This window comes from Mytilus edulis, chromosome 14 (assembly GCF_963676685.1).
Source record: "Mytilus edulis chromosome 14, xbMytEdul2.2, whole genome shotgun sequence".
NCBI classification, from domain to species: domain Eukaryota; kingdom Metazoa; phylum Mollusca; class Bivalvia; order Mytilida; family Mytilidae; genus Mytilus; species Mytilus edulis.
The window spans coordinates 67648471-67665970 of record NC_092357.1 but is presented as its reverse complement, the minus strand read 5'-3'; the positions used below and the strand labels follow the sequence as shown (position 1 = coordinate 67665970).

At 32.6% G+C, this 17500-nt stretch overlaps 1 long non-coding RNA gene across 1 annotated transcript in view; it reads left to right on the top strand.

Annotated features, from left to right (window-relative positions):
- The window catches only part of LOC139503805 (uncharacterized), a 90797-nt gene that overhangs the window by 247 nt on the left and 73050 nt on the right, over positions 1–17500 (top strand). The window lies entirely within an intron of this gene.

Genomic DNA, 17500 nt, shown 5'->3' with positions numbered 1-17500 from the left:
GGAATTAGATAAAAAGAATGTTCACTTCACTTCTAGTTGTTTTGTTAATATCGAAATTTACTTCTTTATAACTTGTTGAAATTTTTTTCTATCTCGATAAATTCTTTGTACTGATAATATGTAGAAATATAAATGAATAACAATTTCTAATAATATAAATGAATAACAATTTCTAATAATATAAATAGAAAAAATATTTATGAAATATGAATGGAAATGAAAACATCTTTAAGAAATTAAAAAAAAAAAAAAAAAAAAAATTTAAAAATACAAATGAATAGCATCTACTATAAATATAAATAAAAATCATCTTTTATAGACATATACATGCATAACTTTTTCTAGAAATTTAAATGAATAGAATATTCTAGAAATTAATAACATCTTTTGAAAAATAAATGGATACTATCTATCAGAAACATAAATAAATAACATCTTTTATGAATATAAATGAAAAACATCTTGTAGAAATATTGTGAATAACAATGTCTAGAAATGTAAATAAAAAGCATCTTATTGAAATATAGATGCATAATATCTTTTATAAAATGTACATGATATACATGATATAACTATACAGCAGTATCTTATCATACTCGTCACATCGTGCTAATCAGAGCATAGAACCTTTTCACGTTTCGTTTCTCTGGTACAGTTTTGTTTTGTGAACATTGATATATTATGAATCAACAATAGAAATTATGTTATTAATTTGCAGTTTTGTTCTAATTCGGTAGTACAATTAAACCAATCTTGATCTAAACCCGTCATGTCGACCTAAACAGATAGAAAAAAGCAATCAACTATGAAGTAATTTTCACTCTGTGGAATCTATTGTCAGACTTATCTACTGCAATAATTTAACTACTGTTCAGACAGTTCAGATAATATTTTTTTTGCACATTATTTAGCATGTACAAATCAAAATATTCATATTATTTACAATATGCAAAATAATTCAATAGAATAGAGAATAGAAACGGGTTACATGTCAAAGACACAAAAACATAACAAAACAGTAGAAAAAGCACACAGCTTCAACGCAGCGTGAAAGTACAGCACCCGGAGAAAAACGTTTCGTGCTCATATAACTTACCAGATCTTCGATACTAATGACGAGTTTACTTGAAACAAAGAACTAACACCAATTGAACATGTTTAGTCTAGACACAGAGTTAATTTTAACGGAACAAGATCGCTTGCAATCAACATCTTTCCTGATAATACGTTCATACATCAAAGTTTATTTACACAACACGACAATATTAAAAGGTTGTTTCTTCAAGAAATTGGTATCATAAACAGTGGTACATTGTTTTCTATAACCTCTATCAACACAGTATGACATGCATTATTTCCTAGTGAGCTCTTCCTATTCATCTAGCAAATAGAATGACATGTGTTAACCAACTCAAGTGTGCTACAATATATGAATTAACTTTTTCAGAGAGGTTTTTTGATCCGCACTTATATAACAATGAACTACAGTTATAATGAGAGGTTTTCGGATACCTGCTTTATTCCGAATATACAGACAAAACTAATTGACTGTCAAAGTAATAGTTTTACATTGTTTTATCTGACTGCCATTTTGTTTTTTTACCAAAGAGTAATTATTCATCAACGTATTATAAATCATATTTGTCTATAAGATCAGTTGTATAAATATGTGATTCATTGGTTACAGCAGCATTTAGCTTTACATAAGCACCATTTATATTTAATCAAAGATACTATTAATGGTTTTTAAATCGCATATTCAAATTTGGGTGCGTCGGACATCTGACGGAACACTTGTTAAAAAATAATTGGAAGATAACAGGCAACAAGATCTGTTGAATGTTACGAAATCATATTAAAAAATTGGGTCTATTATTTCTTTATTGAATTAGTAGATGGCTATTTATAATTAATTACTATGTCAAGTATTTTCTTATATATATATTTTTTTATTATGTTTATTATCAAGCTCTAATTATTTTTAGAACGAATGTTTTTTACCGTACACATAACTTTTTTAGCACAATCACTGTCTCAGAATAATTTTGGGGATACTCAATGCGTTACAAGGGCAGCATGTATGTGTAACACATTTCGTTTGGGCAAAGTAATAATGAATTTTACCCATTCTTTACTTGTCACAAAATTATTACCTGAGTTCTCAGGCAGCCCTGAATAAAACGGGTAACTAGGCAGCCCTCTCATCGGGTGAACGAATCATTTGTTTGTCCATTTGACAGTTCTTTTGGATACATGTTTTAGTGTGCAAATGTTTTTTTCACTCGAGGTTATCCGTCTCAGGTTGCAAAGTAATCCCATACCCTCTAAGCATGGGCTGGGCCAGCGCTCAACATGCAGGTACAAAATTTAAGAGTAGGTATTAATATACTTGAGTTACCTATGTTTGACATGGGATGGGCCAGCGCTCACGCGTAGAGAGGTATAATATTTCGAAGTAACAAGTGTTCTTCGAATTATGCTTCAAGCTCTTGCCAATACTCTCTTTTAAAAGCTCTCATTGCTATTTAGTTCACATTGTTTGAGGTTTCATTCAAAACTCTACCAGTTATGTTTCTGATAGATGTATAATCAAGCGGCTCGTAACTTTCTCCTTATGGTCTAAGTTATTTGAAGTCACATTTATACTTGTCTATCCAAAATTCATGTATTTGGTTTTGATGTTATATTTGTTATTCTCGTGGGATTTTGTCTGATGCTTGGTCCGTTTCTGTGTGTGTTAGTTACATTGTAGTGTTGTGTCGTTGTTCTCCTCTTATATTTATGCGTTTCCGTCAGTTTTAGTTTGTTACCCCGATTTAGTTTTTTGTCCATGTATTTATGAGTTTGAACAGCGGTATACTACTGTTGCCTTTATTTATACATCTACACTCTATCGTCTATTGCAGTTGCAGAGATAGATGCTCGAATAATGTGAATTTAATTTCTTGATTAATATATGCATTTTATTTATTTTTTAAATACATCTCAGTCATAAGCATGTTGCCCGTAACGCCAATTTTTATAATATTTTATATTTGTATTTATTAAGTCTTTCCACTTTTCTGTGGAAAGACTTATTGTTTTTGTTCTGATTATTATTATTATTAGGTCTTTCCACTTTTCTGTGGAAAGACCTATTGTTTTTCTTCTGATTATTTTTTTTTTTTTTTCTTCCGCCTAATTTTGTTCTTGCGATAAACATTTGTTTCGCAATATGTCGCTTAGATATTTGGTATATGATATCGAACAGTTTATGCACTTTTGAAATTTACCCTGCGTAAACGAATACTTTTTCTTTGTAGGAGTTATCTCCCCAAACACTGTTTTCCTTGTTAGCGCATCTCCTTCGCAACTGTAAAAGATTATGACAAATTTATTTTACAAAATTGCTCGTTATATCCTTCGCATGATTTGTCCTATTTTGACCGAAGCGATATGACCGCTCCATATGAGAGTAATTTCCCCTTATGCATCTGATATAAGTGATATGAATTTCTATCTTACAAATCATAAGTGATAGAGACCTAGGATCTATTGATTTGAGGTCCTTGGTCCCAAAAAATGAAAATTAGGTCAAGGTCAAAGATCAAGGTCATATTCTAATATTTGAATTTGGCTTATTTTCACTTATATCCAAAGACTGTATAAGATATCAACAAATTATAAATTGTTAGTTGCGACATGTCGTAAGATGTAAATTTTGATTGCAAGTGTACGTTGAATGTAAAAGGGAGTTTTCTCCCCTCTTGTATTTAAAAGTACTCGTTTGGTGATATAACTTATTAACTAAATATAATAAAGACCTATGGTCTTTTGATTTGAGGTCCTTGGTTTATGACCTTGAAACTGATCTCAAGGTCATAGCTTAATTTGACGTTCTAGATTTTGACCTTTGCTTTTATTCTATATGTATACATGATAAAGATATACAACTTTTAGAAAAAGATATCAAACCATTTAACCTTGTAAAAAACAACCGGAAGTGACCTTTTGTAAACCGGAAATAGCTATTTTTTTGTACTTTTTAATATAAAAGTATATAGAACCAGATATTTTTGGAATCAGTGTCAAGTAAATATTCAAATATAATCGGAAGTAACATTTTTCAAACCGGAAGTAACAAATTATCTCCCTTATTTAAAAAAAATGTATGGAAACATTATATTTTTGGAATCAGCTTACTAGGAGCTATCATTTGACGATTGAAATGACATTTTAAACTTAGTTTCACAACTTTTCATATCAAAATACATTGTTTTGATGGAAAGACCTTCAATTGTTCTCTGAACAATTGGTTTTTAATTATTATTAAGTCTTTCCACTTTTCTGTGGAAAGACTTATTGTTTTTCTTCTGATTATTATTTTTTTTCCGCCAAATTTTGTTCTTGCGATAAATGTTTGTTTCGCAATATGTCGCTTAGATATTTCTCATATGGTATCGTATAGTTTATGCGCTTTTAAATTTTACCCTGCTAAGCCGAACCATTTTCTTTGTAAGAGTTATCTCCCTATTCACTGTTTATGATCTGTGTGCATCTCCTTTGTAACAAAAAAAGTTATCGACAAAATTCTTTTTACAAATTGTTCGTTATATCCTCAGTAATTTTTGGCGCATTTGGATCGAAGCAATTCGATGAAATTTTATAGGAGTTATCTACCTTTACAAAATAAATTTGTCGGTATGTTTATTTAACTCATAAAAAGTTAACCGTATAACCCTGGAATGTTTTTATTTGAGTCCAATGGGTCCCAACTTAGAAAATGAGGTCAAGGTCAAAGGTCAAGGTCAAGTTCTACATTGTGACTTTTGCTTGTTTTTGCATTTTCTCCGACACTTTGAGAGATACACATAAAAGAACAAGTGCAAAATGTCAGCTTTATTGTAATGAAGATATGTTACATTTAGTCTTATACAATTAAATGGCATCTTATAGGAGTTGGTGCCCCTGAAATGTCTTGATATGAAGTTATTTGATTATAACTTCAATTAAGTTCATTATAAAGACATTTGACCTCATACAAAAGGTTAAGTGACTAATGACCTTGAAAAATGGCTACCGGAAGTGACCTTCAGAAAACCGGAAGTAGCTATTTTTGCAATTTCTTTCACCTAAAAGTACCCAGAATCCATATATTTTGTCATATAGATACATGAACAGATTACTGAAGACAAAAAATGACTTCCAACAAACCGGAAGTGGCCAATTATCTCCCATTCTACATACAAAAGTATATAGAAACTATATATTTTTGGAATCAGTGTGAAAGAAGCTATCATATGAGACCGGATGTGACATTAATTTCACCGGAAGTAGCATATTATCTCCCTTATATCACTCAAAAAGATAATTAAACCATCATTTATCGCATCAGTATAAAGAAACTACCTTTTTATCCAAATTACTTTAGTTTGGAAAGACTTTCAATTGTTCTCTGAACAATTGGTTTTTAATTATTATTATTTTTTTTTTTTCCCGCCAAATTTTGTTCTTGCGATAAATGTTTGTTTCGCAATATGTCGCTTAGATATTTCTCATATGGTATCGTATAGTTTATGTGCTTTTAAATTTTACCCTGCTAAGCCGAACCATTTTCTTTGTAAGAGTTATCTCCCTATTCACTGTTTATGATCTGTGTGCATCTCTTTCGTAACAAAAAAAGATATCGACAAAATTCTTTTTACAAATTGTTTGTTACATCCTCAGTAATTTTTGGCGCATTTGGATCGAAGCGATTCGATGAAATTTTTTAGGAGTTATCTACCTTTACAAAATAAATTTGTCGGTATGTTTATATAACTCATAAACAGTTAACCGTATAACCCTGGAATGTTTTTATTTGAGTCCAATTGGTCCCAACTTAGAAAATGAGGTCAAGGTCAAAGGTCAAGGTCAAGTTCTCAATTGTGACTTTTGTTTGTTTTTGCATTTTCTCCGACACTTTGAGAGATTCGTATAAAAGAACAAGTGCAAAATGTCAGCTTTATTGTAATGAAGATATGTTACATTTAGTCTTATACAATTAAATGGCATCTTATAGGAGTTGGTGCCCCTGAAATGTCTTGATATCAAGTTATTTGATTATAACTTCAATTAAGTTCATTATAAAGACATTTGACCTCATACAAAAGGTTAAGTGACTAATGACCTTGAAAAATGGCTACCGGAAGTGACCTTTAGAAAACCGGAAGTAGCTATTTTTGCAATTTTTTCACCTAAAAGTACCCAGAATCCATATATTTTGTCATATAGATACATGAACAGATTACTGAAGACTAAAAATGACTTCCAACAAACCGGAAGTGGCCAATTATCTCCCATTCTACATACAAAAGTATATAGAAACTATATATTTTTGGAATCAGTGTGAAAGAAGCTATCATATGAGACCGGATGTGACATTCATTTCACCGGAAGTAGCATATTATCTCCCTTATATCACTCAAAAAGATAATTAAACCATCATTTATCGCATCAGTATAAAGAAACTACCTTCTTATCCAAATTACTTTAGTGTGGAAAGACTTTCAATTGTTCTCTGAACAATTGGTTTTTAATTGTGTTTTTATTTTGTTTTGTATATATATTAAATATTTTTCATTTTTGATTTATTTTGATTTTCAATCGGATAATTATAATTTATTATTATTAATTATTATTATTATTATTATTATTATTACTATTATTATTATAATTATTATTATTATTAAGTCTTTCCACTTTTCTGTGGAAAGACTTATTGTTTTTGTTCTGATTATTATTAAGTCTTTCCACTTTTCTGTGGAAAGACTTATTGTATTTGTTCTGATTATTAGGTCTTTCCACTTTTCTGTGGAAAGTCCTATTGTATTTGTTCTGATTATTATTATTATTTTTTTTTTCTTCCGCCAAATTTCGAAATTTTTGTTTCGCATTATGTCGCTTAGATTTTTTTTTGTATAGTATCGTACAGTTTTTACGCTTTTAAATTTCACCCTGCTAAGACGAACCATTTTCTCTGTAAGAGTTATCTCCCTATTCACTGTTTATCATGTGTGTGCATCTCCTTCGTAACAAAAAAAGATATCGACAAAATTCTTTTTACAAATTGTTCGTTACATCCTCAGAAAATTTTGGCTAATTTGAATCGAAGCGATTCGATGAAATTTTATAGGAGTTATCTATCTTTACGGAATAAATTTGTCGGTATGTTTTTTTTAACTCATAAACCGTTAACCGTCTAACCATGGAATGTTTTTATTTGAGTCCCCTGATTCCTAACTTAGAAAATAAGGTCAAGGTCAAAGGTCAAGGTCATATTTTAGATTTTCATATGTCTTTGATTTCCCTATAATTCTTGAATGGTTATAGATACAGAAAATTTAAGCAGTGAAAAATGTTAAGGACTTCAAGGGGCAACTTTGTTACATTATGACTATATTGGTTTTACCATTGTGTAAGGGACATAATTCCCATTGATGGTTTATATAAAGCCATTATTAGACAAAACTCTCAAACAAAATGACATTTACCCATAGGATCTTTTGCGATGATATTGTGAAGCAATGACCTTGACAAAGGTCACAAGGTCAAAGGTCAAGGTCATGTACATATGTGATTTGGGGCACTACTTGAAGAGTTTTATGTGTGTTTGCCTGCCAACCAACCAACCAACCAACCAATCAATCAATCAATCAATCAATCAATCATGATCATGATCAATCAACCAATAATGATCATGATCAATCAATCAATCATGTTTCCGTCCCATGTGTTTATCATAGGGTTCAAGATCTGACCCTATCCAACGTGTTTAACCAATCAACCAACCAACTAACTAATCAATCAATCATGATCATGATCAATCAATCATGATCATGATCAATCAATCATGTATCCGTCTCATGTGTTTAATATACGGTCCAAGATCTTCTTTGTTTCTTTTTCGCTGTTTCAATTGACCCTATCCAACGTGTTTAACCAACCAACCAACTAATCAATCAATCAATCAATCAAGTAATCAATCAATCATGATCATGATCAATCAATCATGTTTCATGAAAAATTGAAATTTAATATTGTTATTGCGTCACTTCTGAAAAAAAATCCACATGTACTCTGAAACTACAAGTACAATCGACCTCAAAATTTGCAGTCAGCAGGGCATACATGTACTTAAAGTTTATAAAAAAACTTGGTGCAGATATCTCTCAAAGCTTTTCCTAGAGAAAAGAAATGGCAATGCCGTAACAATCGCTTGCAAGGTCCGTAAATCTCAGTAAAAACCTACAATAAAATGTCCGCTCCGAGATTGAAATACTAATCTGTGTTACAAACAGGTGCTGAAAAATGTACAATATCAGAAAATAATCAATAAATGTGTTTTAAAGTTACACCGGATCAATTAAATCCAAAACATGCACTGACGGGAACTGTGATCAAAATGTCAATTTCCTACAATGACAAAAGAAATTACATTGTGTACATTCCATCTCTATAGATGTTGTCTGTTTAACGTCCCCACCTAAAAAGAAATAAAAAGACTAAGTTTTTCTTAATATAAAGCCGCGTCACGTGGTGTCTCCTCAATCTGGCGCGCGCGCTGTACCTAAAATAAAATAAAAACTTTCCAAACTAAACATGAAACTTCTCCGGTAACAATAATATAGACCCCATACAGAAACAAACAAACAAGCAAACAATCAAACAAACAAACAAACAAACCCCCCCCCCCCCCAAATTCAATTAATTCTAAAGGGGGAAAGACCACCTACAATTGCTTTTTTAAAGCAATTGATTTATATTGTAAAAAACGTTTTTAACCATTCTGTTCCATTAATAAAAAAAAAAAAAAAAAAAAATCCCGAGACCCCCTTTTTGCCCCCCCCCCTTTTTTTTTTAACCCTCCACTTACAACTGAATGTAGGTTGTGTGCTATTTATCCTATCAACGTAAAACGAACGACAACTCCAGTTTTTTTTCCATATTATTAGGTCTTTCCACTTTTCTGTGGAAAGTCCTATTGTATTTGTTCTGATTATTAGGTCTTTCCACTTTTCTGTGGAAAGACCTATTGTATTTGTTCTGATTATTATTAAGTCTTTCCACTTTTCTGTGGAAAGACTTATTGTTTTTGTTCTGATTATTATTATTAAGTCTTTCCACTTTTCTGTGGAAAGACTTATTGTTTTTCTTCTGATTATTATTAATTTTTTTTTCCGCCAAATTTTGTTCTTGCGATAAATGTTTGTTTCGCATTATGTCACTTAGATATTTCTCATATTGTATCGTATAGTTTAAGCGCTTTTAAATTTCGCCCTGCTAAGACGAACCATTTTCTTTGTAAGAGTTATCTCCCTATTCACTGTTAATCATCTGTGTGCATCTCTTTCATAACAAAAAAAGATATCGACAAAATTCTTTTTACAAATTGTTCGTTACATCCTCAGTAATTTTTGGCTAATTTGGATCGAAGCGATTCGATGAAATTTTATAGGAGTTATCTACCTTTACAAAATAAATTTGTCGGTATGTTTTTTTAACTCATAAACAGTTAAGCGTATTACCCCGGAATGTTTTTATTTGAGTTCCCTAGGTCCTAACTTAGAAAATGAGGTCAAGGTCAAAGGTCAAGGTCAAGTTCTCAATTGTGACTTTTGCTTGTTTTTGCATTTTCTCTGACACTTTGAGAGATACATATAAAAGAACAAGTGCAAAATGTCAGCTTTATTATAATGAAGATATGCTACATGTAGTCTTATACAATGAAATGGCATCTTATAGGAGTTGATGCCCCTGTAATGCCTTGATATGAGGTTATTTGATTATAACTTCAATTAAGTTCATTATAAAGACATTTGACCTTATACAAAAGGTTAAGTGACAAATGACCTTGAAAAATGGCTACCGGAAGTGATCTTGAGAAAACCGGAAGTAGCTTTTTTTGCAATTTTTTCACATAAAAGTACTCAGAAACCATATATTTTCTCATATAGATACATGAACAAATTACTGAAGACTAAAAATGACTTCCAACAAACCGGAAGTGGCCAATTATCTCCCATTCTACATACAAAAGTATATAGAAACTATATATTTTTGGAATCAGTGTGAAAGAAGCTATCATATGAGACCGGATGTGACATTCATTTCACCGGAAGTAGCATATTATCTCCCTTATATCACTCAAAAAGATAATTAAACCATTATTTATCGCATCAGTATGAAGAAACCACCTTATTATCCAAATTTCTTTGGTGTGGAAAGACTTTCAATTGTTCTCTGAACAATTGGTTTTTAATTAAGTCTTTCCACTTTTCTGTGGAAAGACTTATTGTTTTTCTTCTGATTATTATTATTTTTTTTTTTCCGCCAAATTTTGTTCTTGCGATAAATGTTTGTTTCGCAATGTGTCGCTTAGATATTTCTCATAAGGTATCGTATAGTTTATGCGCTTTTAAATTTCACCCTGCTAAGTCGAACCATTTTCTTTGTAAGAGTTATCTCCCTATTCACTGTTTATGATCTGTGTGCATCTCCTTCGTAACAAAAAAAGATAGCGACAAAATTCCTTTTATAAATTGTTCATTACATCCTCAGGAAATTTTGGCTCATTTGGATCGAAGCGATTCGATGAAATTTTATAGGAGTTATCTACCTTTACAAAATAAATTTGTCGGTATGTTTTTTTAACTCATAAACAGTTAACCGTATAACCCTGGAATGTTTTTATTTGAGGCCCCTAGGTCCTAACTTAGAAAATGAGGTCAAGGTCAAAGGTCAAGGTCAAGTTCTCAATTGTGACTTTTGCTTGTTTTTGCATTTTCTCCAACACTGTGAGAGATACATATAAAAGAACAAGTTCAAAATGTCTGCTTAATTGTAATGAAGATATGCTACATTTAGTCTTATACAATTAAATGGCATTTTAAAGGAGTTGGTGCCCCTGAAATGTCTTGATATGAGGTTATTTGATTATAACTTCAATTAAGTTCATTATAAAGACATTTGACCTTATACAAAAGGTTAAGTGACAAATGACCTTGAAAAATGGCTACCGGAAGTGACCTTGAGAAAACCGGAAGTAGTTTTTTTTGCAATTTTTTCACATAAAAGAACTCAGAATCCATATATTTTGTCATATGGATACAGAAACTGATTACTGAAGACCAAAAATGACTTCCAACAAACCGGAAGTGGTCAATTATCTCCCATTCTACATACAAAAGTATATAGAAACTATATATTTTCGGAATCAGTGTGAAAGAAGCTGTCATATGAGACCGGAAGTGACATTCATTTCACCGGAAGTAGCATGTTATCTCCCTTATATCACTCATTAATATAATTAAACCATTATACATCGCATCAGTATGAAGAAACTACCTTCTTATCCAAATTTCTTTGCTGTGGAAAGACTTTCAATTGTTCTCTGAACAATTGGTTTTTAATTAAGTCTTTCCACTTTTCTGTGGAAAGACTTATTGTTTTTGTTCTGATTATTATTATTATTATTATTATTTTTTTTTTTTTTTTCTTCCGCCAAATTTTGTTCTTGCGCAAAATGTTTGTTTCGCAATATGTCGCTTAGATATTTCCCATATGGTATCGTATAGTTTATGCGCTTTTAAATTTCACCCTGCTAAGGCGAACCATTTTCTATGTAAGAGTTATCTCCCTTTTCACTGTTTATCCTCTGTGTGCATCTCCTTCGTAACAAAATAAGAAAGCGACAAAATTCTTTTTACAAACTGTTCGTTACATCCTCAGTAATTTTTGGCGTATTTGGATCGAAGCGATTCGATGAAATTTTATAGGAGTTATCTACCTTTACGGAATAAATTTGTCGGTATGTTTTTTAAACTCCTAAACCGTTAACCGTATAACCCTGGAATGTTTTTATTTGAGTCCCCAGGGTCCTAACTTAGAAAATTAGGTCAAGGTCAAAGGTCAAGGTCATATTTTAGATTTTTATAAGTTTTTCATTTCCCTATAATTCTTGAACGGTTATAGATACAAAAAAATTAAGCAGTGAAAAATGCTTGGTACTTTAAGGGGCAACTTTTTTACATTATGACTAATTTGATTTTACCATCATATAAGGGACATAACTCCCATCGATGGTTTTTAAAAAGCCATTTTTAGGCAAAACTCTTAAACAAAAGGTCCTTGACCCATAGGGTCTTTTGCAATGACCTTTTGAAGCAATGACCTTGACTAAGGTCACAAGGTCAAAGGTCAAGGTCATCAAATTATGTGGTTTTGGCACTATTTAAACAGTTTTATGAGTGTTTGAATTTCAACCAACCAACCAACCAACCAACCAACCAACCAACCAACCAACCAACCAACCAACCAATCAATCAATCAATCAATCAATCAATCAATCAATGTTTCCGTTTCATGTGTTTGATACGGGATTCAAGGTCTCTTTTTTTCCGCTTGTTTTAATTGAGCCTATCAAACGTGTTTAACCAACATGTTTAACCAACGTGTTTAACCAACCAACCAACCAACCAACCAACCAACCAACCAACCAACCAATCAATCAATCAATGCATGTTTCCGTTTCATGTGTTAAATACGGGATCCAAGATGTTTTTTTTTCGCTCGTTTAAATTGAGCCTATCTAACGTGTTTAACCAGCCAACGTGTTTAACCAACGTGTTTAACCAACATGTTTAACCAACGTGTTTAACCAACCAACCAACCATCCAACCAACCAACCAATCAATCAATCAATGCATGTTTCCGTTTCATGTTAAATACGGGATCCAAGATGTTTTTTTTCGCTTGTTTAAATTGAGCCTATCTAACGTGTTTAACCAGCCAACGTGTTTAACCAACGTGTTTAACCAACATGTTTAACCAACGTGTTTAACCAACCAACCAACCAATCAATCAATCAATGCATGTTTCCGTTTCATGTGTTAAATACGGGATCCAAGATGTTTTTTTTCTCTTGTTTAAATTGAGCCTATCTAACGTGTTTAACCAGCCAACGTGTTTAACCAACGTGTTTAACCAACTTGTTTAACCAACCAACCAACCAATCAACCAATCAATGCATGTTTCCGTTTCATGTGTTAAATACGGGATCCAAGATGGTTTTTTATCGCTTGTTAAAATTGAGCCTATCAAACGTGTTTAAACTACGTGTTTAACCAGCATGTTTAACCAACGTGTTTAACCAGCATGTTTAACCAACGTGTTTAACCAGCATGTTTAACCCACGTGTTTAATCAACCAACCAACCAACCAACCAACCAACCAACCAACCAACCAACCAATAAATCAATGCATGTTTCCGTTTCATGTGTTAAATACGGGATCCAAGATGTTTTTTTTTCGCTTGTTTAAATTGAGACTATCAAACGTGTTTAACCAGCCAACGTGTTTAACCAACGTGTTTAACCAACGTGTTTAACCAACCAACCAACCAATCAACCAATCAATGCATGTTTCCGTTTCATTTGTTAAATACGGGATCCAAGATGTTTTTTTTCGCTTGTTTAAATTGAGCCTTTCCAACGTGTTTAACCAGCCAACGTGTTTAACCAACGTGTTCAACCAACATGTTTAACTAACGTGTTTAACCAACCAATCAATCACTTAATGTATGTTTCCGTGTCATGCGTTTAATACGGGATGCAAGGTCTCTTGAGGTTTTTTTCCCTTGTTCTAAGTGACCCTATCAAACGTGTTTAATCAACCAACCAACCAACCAACCAACAAACCAACCAACCAACCAATCAATCAACCAACTAATCAATCAATCAATATGTATGACTGTTTATTTATGACAGTATATTGAAGGAACAAACTCTCAATTATTCAAGAAAATTTTTATTTTATTATTGTTCTTACGTCTCTTCTGAAAAAAAATCCACATATTCTCTGAAACTACAAGTCCAATCGACCTGAAAATTTACAGGCAGCAGGGCATACATGTACTAAAGGTTCATAAAAAAACTTGGTGCGGATATCTCTCAAGACTTTTCCTAGAGAAAAAAATGGCAATGCCGTAAAAATCGCTTGCTAGGTCCGTAAATCTCAGTGACATCCTACAATAAAATGTCCGCTCCTAGATTAAAATACTAATCTGTGTTACAAACTGGTGCTGAAAAATGTACATTTTAAGAAAATAATCGTTAAATGTGTATTAAAGTTACACCGGAACAATTAAATCCAAAACATGCACTGCTGGTGAACTGTGATCAAAATGTCAATTTCCTACAATGACAAAAGAAATTACATTGTGTTCATTCCATCTCTATACATGTTGTCTGTTCAACGTCCCGACCTAAAGAGAAATAAAAAGACTAAGTTTTTCTTAATATAAACCCGGGTCACGTGGTGTTTCCTCAATCTGGCGCGCGCTGCACCTGAAATAAAATAAAAACTTTCCGAAATAAACATGAAACTTCTCCGGTAACATAATAATATAGACCCTTTACAAAAACAAACAAACAAACAAATACCCCCCCCCCCCTTTTCCAAATCAATCAATCAAAAAAATCAATTATCTATTCATCAGAGGGGAAAGACTGCCACACAATTGTTTTCAAAACAATTGCTTTATATTTATTATTATTATTATTTTTTTTTTCCGCCAACTTTTGTTCTTGCGATAAATGTTTGTTTCGCAATATGTCGCTTAGATATTTCTCATATTGTATCGTATAGTTTATGCGCTTTTAAATTTCACCCTGCTAAGACGAACAATTTTCTCTGTAAGAGTTATCTCCCTATTCACTGTTTATCATGTGTGTGCATCTCCTTCGTAACAAAAAAAGATAGCGACAAAATTCTTTTTACAAATTGTTCGTTACATCCTCAGAAAATTTTGGCTAATTTGGATCGAAGCGATTCGATGAAATTTTATAGGAGTTATCTATCTTTACGGAATAAATTTGTCGGTATGTTTTTTTAACTCATAAACCGTTAACCGTATAACCCTGGAATGTTTTTATTTGAGTCCCCTGATTCCTAACTTAGAAAATTAGGTCAAGGTCAAAGGTCAAGGTCATATTTTAGATTTTCATATGTCTTTGATTTCCCTATAATTCTTGAATGGTTATAGATACAGAAAATTTAAGCAGTGAAAAATGTTAAGTACTTCAAGGGGCAACTTTTTTACATTATGACTATATTGATTTTACCATCATGTAAGGGACATAACTCCCATCGATGGTTTTTAAAAAGCCATATTTAGGCAAAACTCTTAAACAAAGGTCCTTGACCCATAGGGTCTTTTGCAATGACCTTGTGGAGCAATGACCTTGACGAAGGTCACAAGGTCAAAGGTCAAGGTCATCAAATTATGTGGTTTTGGCACTATTTAAACAGTTTTATGTGTGTTTGAATTTCAACCAACCAACCAACCAACCAACCAACCAACCAATCAATCAACCAACCAACCAACCAACCAACCAACCAACCAACCAACCAACCAATCAATCAATCAATCAATCAATCAATCAATCAATCAATCAATGTTTCCGTTTCATGTGTTTGATACGGGATTCAACGTCTCTTTTTTTTCCGCTTGTTTTAATTGAGCCTATCAAACGTGTTTAACCAACATGTTTAACAAATATGTTTAACTAACGTGTTTAACCAACGTGTTTAACCAACCAACCAACCAACCAACCAATCAATCAATCAATCAATGCATGTTTCCGTTTCATGTGTTAAATACGGGATCCAAGATGTTTTTGTTTCGCTCGTTTAAATTGAGCCTATCTAACGTGTTTAACCAACGTGTTTAACCAACATGTTTAACCAACCAACCACCCAACCAATCAATCAATCAATCAATCAATGCATGTTTCCGTTTCATGTGTTAAATACGGGATCCAAGATGGTTTTTTTCGCTCGTTTAAATTGAGCCTATCTAACGTGTTAACCAGCCAACGTGTTTAACCAACGTGTTTAACCAACATGTTTAACCAACGTGTTTAACCAACCTACCAACCAACCAACCAACCAACCAACCAACCAACCAACCAACCAACCAACCAACCAATCAATGCATGTTTGCGTTTCATGTGTTAAATACGGGATCCAAGATGGTTTTTTTCGCTTGTTTAAATTGAGCCTATCTAACGTGTTTAACCAGCCAACGTGTTTAACCAACGTGTTTAACCAACATGTTTAACCAACCAACCAACCAACCAATCAATCAATCAATCAATCAATGCATGTTTCCGTTTCATGTGTTAAATACGGCATCCAAGATGGTTTTTTTCGCTTGTTTAAATTGAGCCTATCCAACGTGTTTAACCAGCCAACGTGTTTAACCAATATGTTTAACCAAGGTGTTAAACCAATATGTTTAACCAACGTGTTTAACCAACGTGTTTAACCAACCAACCAACCAATCAATCAATCAATGCATGTTTCCGTTTCATGTGTTAAATACGGAATCCGAGATGGTTTTTTTTCGTTTGTTAAAATTGCGCCTATCAAACGTGTTTAACCAGCCAACGTGTTTAAACTACGTGTTTAACCGACATGTTTAACCAACGTGTTTAACCAACCAACCAACCAACCAACCAACCAATAAATAAATCAATGCATGTTTCCGTTTCATGTGTTAAATACGGGATCCAAGATGTTTTTTTTTTCGCTTGTTTAAATTGAGCCCATCAAACGTGTTTAACCAGCCAACGTGTTTAACCAACGTGTTAAACCAACATGTTTAACCAACCAACCAACCAACCAACCAATCAATCACTTAATGTATGTTTCCGTGTCATGCGTTTAATACGGGATGCAAGGTCTCTTGAGGTCTTTTCCCCCTTGTTCTAAGTGACCCTATCAAACGTGTTTAATCAACCAACCAACCAACAAACCAACCAACCAATCAATCAACCAACTAATCAATCAATCAATATGTATGACTGTTTATTTATGACAGTTTATTGAAGGAACAAACTCTCAATTATTCAAGAAAATTTTTATTTTATTATTGTTCTTACGTCTCTTCTGAAAAAAAATCCACATATTCTCTGAAACTACAAGTCCAATCGACCTGAAAATTTGCAGTCAGCAGGGCATACATGTACTGAAGGTTCATAAAAAAACCTTTTGCAGATATCTCTCAAGACTTTTCCTAGAAAAAAGAAATCGCAATGCCGTAAAAATCGCTTGCTAGGTCCGTCAATCTCAGTAAAAACCTACAATAAAATGTCCGCTCCGAGATTGAAATACTAATCTGTGTTACAAACAGGTGCTGAAAAATGGACATTATCAAAAAATAATCATTAAATGTGTATTAAAGTTACACCGGAACAATTAAATCCAAAACATGCACTGCTGTTGAACTGTGATCAAAATGTCAATTTCCTACAATGACAAAAGAAATTACATTGTGTACATTCCATCTCTAGACTTGTTGTCTGTTCAAGGTTCCGACCTAAAAAGAAATTAAAAGATTAAGTTTTTCTTAATATAAACCCGCGTCACGTGATGTCTCCTCAATATTGCGCGCGCGCTGTATCTAAAATAAAAGAAAAAC